General features: G+C 37.1%; 1 pseudogene; it reads left to right on the top strand.

The window, feature by feature from the left end:
• The first annotated feature begins 3,762 nt into the window (after positions 1-3,762).
• Positions 3,763-4,068, top strand: LOC100616883 (U6 snRNA-associated Sm-like protein LSm6; annotated as a pseudogene).
• Positions 4,069-5,984: the final 1,916 nt, after the last annotated feature.

Raw genomic sequence — 5,984 nt, 5'->3', positions numbered from 1 at the left:
TCCTTATTTTTTTTTATTCTCAACTAGGACACCAAGAACATATTTCTTCCATATCCCATGCCTTTGCCTCCTCAATTGGAAATTTTCCAACTGCCTCAGTAAAGTGATCCCTAATGGTCATTTTTGTCCTAACAACTTTAAAAGCTAGTTGCTTATGGATGGACAGAAAGATATAAGAAATTTTAATTTAAAAAGCACTTTTTGTGTTTGGCATCACAAGACCAGGGCCAAATCCTGGCTATAGTATTTGTTACCTAAGTGACTGTAGGCCACAAACTTCTCTTTCTGGGCCTCAGTTTTCTTGTGTATAAAATAAAAGCAATTAATTTGGGTAAATAATAAGGTCTCTTTTAAATAGAAATCTTTTGGTTTATGTCTTCTGTGTAAAATCTACTCCAGAGGTGAAGAATCGCATTCTCTTGAATTCTATCAAACAGGCATGTAATTGGTCTGTTTTCATATCTAACAGTCTTAGCTATCATTTATATAGCACTTTAGTTTTATCAAGGTATTTTACTACATTATTAGCTCCATTTGAAGTGATTAAGAGAATACCATTACCTCTCCAATTCACTCCCTTCCCCAGAATCCTCCATTATCCTCTCCCTTTTCATTCCTAGTTTCAAATTGATCTAGCTTTCTAAAGATGCTTCCTTGTCCATTCCCCCTTATATGTTAATTCTTATTCTAGTCACCTCTCCAAAAATTCCATCCTCTTCCCTTCAACCTTGGCTTCCTATTTCTTGATATGGGTTTGATATTAAAAAACACCTCTCCTATCTTCTCCAAAGAGTCTCTCCTTTAAACACTTCCCTTCCCTCTTGATATATACTCCCTTTTACATATATATTCCTTCCCTCTTGCTTCTTATTCCCTTGCCCTCCTTCTTCTTAACCCACCCTTCCTTCTCTTATTCACTCAGATCCCCAAGAAAACTCCCAGTCCCTTTCTTATCCCATCCCCCTTCCTTTTTGAAAATGTTTGCCCTTCTAATTGTGTGTTTTTGTCTCTTTATCACAAGTCTAATGAGAATGGGACTCTAATATCAATCAACCCTCTAAGATAAGCAGTGGAATGCTTATATGCCCAAGTTGAATAATGGTAAAAAAAATGTCAGCGGATAGATATCTGGAGGTCTAGAGGTCCCCTTCCCCATGCTGGCCCTTACTCATCAATCCACATGGTTTTCTTAGTTAGGACATTTTTTGATTAAACAAGAATACTTACGGTTCTTAGTATAGTCTTAAACCTATTCTTTATAGCATAAAATGTCTGATATAAGAATGAATATTTCTTACCTAGCTAAAGCAAAATGCACCTATCAATTGATTAATTGGTTAAACTAGCTTAACTAAATATATATTATAGTTATTTTCAATAATTGATTATGTCCTCTATAAAAATCACACTGAACAGAATAATACTGATTAGAAATAAGGTATGGGTCAAAATCTCTCCCAACATTCTTTAGTAAAAGTTATTGCTTATCTATCCAAAAATTGCCAACCAATGCTGATTATTGGTTCTGTAGCATTCACAGAGGTAAAACTGGATACCTGAGTGACAGTTCTTTTTAAATAAGACCAATCCCTTTTTGGTGGAGTTACTCCAACCTGTGCCTCTCAAAATTACTTTACAATCTTTGCATCATTTTCATTTTCATCAAATTTCAAAATATTAGATCTGCTTTCCTAAGAATATTTGAAGTTCTCCCTAGTATCTCTAGAAAAACAGTCTCAGAATTTCCCAGTGTCTACTGGGGAGGGTATTCTGGCCCTGAGGAAGAAGCTGCCTATTACAGAAGTAACCTGTATCAAAACATTCAACTTAATCCTCCCTGAGTCCACTTGTACCCAAAGGGAAAAGAATCCACATGACTTGGACTCTTTTCTGATTACACACTTTATGGGATTGTTCAGAATTTCAGGGTGGACAGCAATATTTCCTTTTGAAACCTCAGAACCTCCTATTCGGTAATCTCCTTCCCATATAAATACCTGAGAAGGTTCCCTCTGTCAGCTTCAATGTATAGATATTGGTGTGAAGTCTATCAAGCACAGCAAAAACTGGCCTGGTCATGTCTTGTCTCCCTTCTCTTGTCTACTGCTAGCATCTCCATCGCTGGCCTCCCTCATCTTTCCTCTAATTCCCAGGTTGCACACAACCAGTCACCATGAGGATCTTTTACCTGGCTTTTATGGTATACTTTGTGGTCTTCTACTATACTAACCCAGGTACAGTTAAGTTAACCAATGGAGAGGTCAGATAATGGATACTGAGGATGCCTTCAGTCTGGCCTTTCATCAGTTGTCTGAACTAACTGACTCTAACACTAAACCTGGAAATCCCTACCTTTAAGGAAGATTAAGGGGAAAGCTGGAGTTTCTTAGCCTAAAGAGCTTATTAAGACAATAGGTTTTATTTAGGTAGACAAATGAGTTATTTATATCCAGGAGGAGGAAGAGCTGGGAGGAGAGGGGACTGTGTAACACTGAGAAATGTTTATGTATTAAAAAAAAACTCTTTAATAGTTTGAGGAGACAGAAGGGTTACAATGTTCAGTGTCTTTTCAACATCAGACCAAGGTTAACTCAAAAGAGGTTCAAAGTTCCTCTGGTCAATTCCAGCCCCACTTATAGATAAGGAAACTGAGTTCATCGACTTGTATAAGGCCACAAAGGTAGTGAGAGTGATTGAACTGGGATTCGAACTCATACCACATTAATTCAAGTGGAGTGGGAAAAAAAATTGTTTCTAAGGTACCATGACATATAGTATCGAATATGCATTTGGATCCCTACAACCTACACAATGCCTGGCACATAGTAGTTATTTTTTAACTAGTCATTGAACAATTTATAATATCCATGGCTTCCTTCACCCCATCTTCTTCTAAACATTCCTTTATTCTCCTTATGCTTGACTAAAACTACCAAGAACATATTTCTTCCTTTTGCCTCTGCCTCCCAAATTGGGAATTTTCCTACTGCTCCAGTAACATGAACCCCAATAGTCATTGTTGTCCTAACAACTTTAAAAGCTGGTTGCTTAGGGAAAGACACCAAGATGTGCCATATTTTAGTTTAAAAGTCATTCTTTGTTTTTGAAGTCACAAGACTTGAGTTCAGTTCCTGGCTATACTATTTAATACCTAAGTGGTAGGCAACAATTCCTGAGCCTCAGTTTCCTTGTGTATAAAATGAAAGGGATTGGTTTAGGTGAATGGTAAGACACTCTAGAAATGAATCTCATTCTCTTGAGTTCTATCAAGCAGGAACTCAGCTGGGTCTGTTTTCATATCTATCAGTGATAGCTATCATTGATATAGTACTTTAGGTTTAAGAAAATGTTTTACTACTTTATTAGCTTCATTTTACAGATGAGGAAACTGAGGCAAATCATTGCTGAGTCGCTTATCCAGGATCACATAGCTAGTAAATTCTGAGACTAGATTTGAACTCTGGCATTCATGATTCAAAATCCAGCTCTCTAACTAGAGGTAAAAGAAGTCAGAGGTGTTGGCTAAGTACTGGTGAGACATATAAGATATATGCTACATCAAAGAAAGTTCAGGTCTATTCTCATGACAATTATCTAAAACACATTAGTGTGTCTGAGGGAGTCAGGGAGCTTTCAGAGTGCAGTCTTTTTGTCCCCGTGGGCTGACCGTAGCCTCGGAGAGCCATGATTGGTTGGGCGAGGTGAGCTAATCTGCACTGGTATTTATTGCCTGGGCGAAGGCACCGAGCTCTTGGTGGGAAGTGGAGGCAAGTCTGTGGCCTGGGTTGGCCCAGGGATCTTAGAGAATTGCTAAAATGAGTCTACAAAAGCAAACTCCTACTGACTTCCTAAAGCAGATCATAGGAAGACCAGTTGTAGTAAAGTTAAATTCTGGAGTGGATTACCAAGGTGTCCTGACTTGCCTGGATGGCTAACATGAATATAGCTCAGGAGCAAACAGAAGACTATGTGAATGGACAACTAAAGAATCAATATGGGGATGCATTTATTCGAGGAAACAATGTGTTATGTAGAAGTACACAGAAGAGAAGAATGTGAAGACACCAACAAGGAATAATTTTTTTGTACTTTTGTATTTTTTTAGTTAAAAAAATCTGTTTCCTATTTTTATTATGTAAATTTTCCTATTTTCATTGTTACTTATGCACTGACTTGAGAGGAGAAAGGAGAGATATTTTTAAACATACCTAAACTAATGGTTTCAGTTGTACAGAGTTCTTTTAACCTTTAAGTTCTGATGATCTTATGACTTTGTCAGTGATAAAAATTAAAAAATAATCATAAAAGGTAATAGATCTATGTTACCTAATGCAGCTGAAAAATATTTTCTCTCCCCATTTTAAGTGGTAATGAATATCTAATAGAAAGATGCCTTTTTATTTTTCATTTCCTTGATGGAAAATAAAACAGTTGGATGGGACAATAATTTAGGCAATTTCAAGAATATTACTCCTTGTTTCATTGCTTTTCTTCCCTGGCCACCCCCACAAATCACATATGTATTAGGGAAATATTTTTCCAAAAATATGATAACCAGTTTTGGTTAGAAACTTTTCAAAATATCCATAAATTTTTAAGTTTAAGTGCTGACAAGTTTAATTGCTTGGACGTAGATATAAGGGGAAGGGAAAGAGCAAATTAAGTCTTCTAGATCAGATGTAATGGTGGCATTTCCATAAAAAAGGGATGTGAAGGAAAAGAATTAAATATGAAGAATTCAAGTATATATTTTAACTCTGTGCCAATTAAGTAAAAATTTTTCATTTGTTAAGTTTATCATTCATCATCTTGGCATCTCCCTACACTCCCCTTTCTTCTCTGACACTTTTCTAGTTAGATTTTCATAGATATCATTTTCCTTAGGCAAATATGACATCAGTGTAATCGTATTTTATAAACAGTAGGTGACAGGTGTGACAAGGAAATCACTTTAAAAGACTGATATATATTAATTTAAGGTCACCAAGGAATTCAGCTATGTAATTCCTAAATGAAAACTCAAATCAGCAGTCAACCTTTTATGGAGTTTAATTACAAACAGGAGGAAGAAAGGTATTAGAGAGAGAGAGGGAGAGAGAAAGGGGAGAGAAGGGAATAGGGCTTAAATACCCCTTCTGTTTAGGCTGGGTCAAAAGGCCCAAGCCCTTAGGTAGCTGAGGCAAAGAAAAGAGATCAGTCCCTATCACTCACGTGACCAAAATGGAGAAACAGTCTCAGCGGCCTCCACCTCCAGCTTCCTTCAGAGCAAGCTTCTCAGAGCACAGCCTCTCCAACCAACCCCCTCTAGATCTCATGCCCCGCTATCTTTAAGGAAACCATCTAAGTTCCCTCCCCTCAGTTCTCACATCTACCAATCACTGTCCATGTCTTCCCTGTGCCAATGGTGGCTCTAGCTTAACCCAGGACTGCCCAGAGGTCTGTGGCTTTGCACATGTCTGTTGAAGGTCATATTCTCAAATAATTAAATTTTGATCTATGCTGCAGCCCTTCCTAAATCCTGTTAGGACTGAGTAGGGTGGAGATTGTATCAATTCTAAAATCAATCATGACTCAAAGAACTTCCTGTTCTATGCTTAAGCATAGGTCAAAGCCCTTTCCATTGTTTAGCAAAAGGTTTCTGTCCTAAAGTAATCTTAAGAAGGGAGGAGGAGGAACCTCCCATGCCAATGGGGTTCACATTCCGATAGACTATCAGTAAGAAATTTTCCAAGTATGAAATTTCCCAATGGTGAAATTTCCAACATTTATAAGTCTATAAAGTCATCCCAATATATTTCCCCAATAACACTTGATTAAAGCAAAGTTTAGTGCTTCTAAACTCCTTTTAAGTATGAAATATTAAATTTCGACTTGAAAATAAATCCATATCAATCTTCTAACTTATGTTTGGAAAGTAATTTTTGGAAAGCCTTTGCAACAAAAATTTGAACTGAATTTGACCATGGTTGTCACCCAGACTGCAC

This window comes from Monodelphis domestica, chromosome 1 (genome assembly GCF_027887165.1).
Source record: "Monodelphis domestica isolate mMonDom1 chromosome 1, mMonDom1.pri, whole genome shotgun sequence".
Classification (NCBI taxonomy): domain Eukaryota; kingdom Metazoa; phylum Chordata; class Mammalia; order Didelphimorphia; family Didelphidae; genus Monodelphis; species Monodelphis domestica.
Note: the sequence above shows the minus strand (reverse complement) of the source record. Positions and strands in the feature narration are given on the sequence as shown.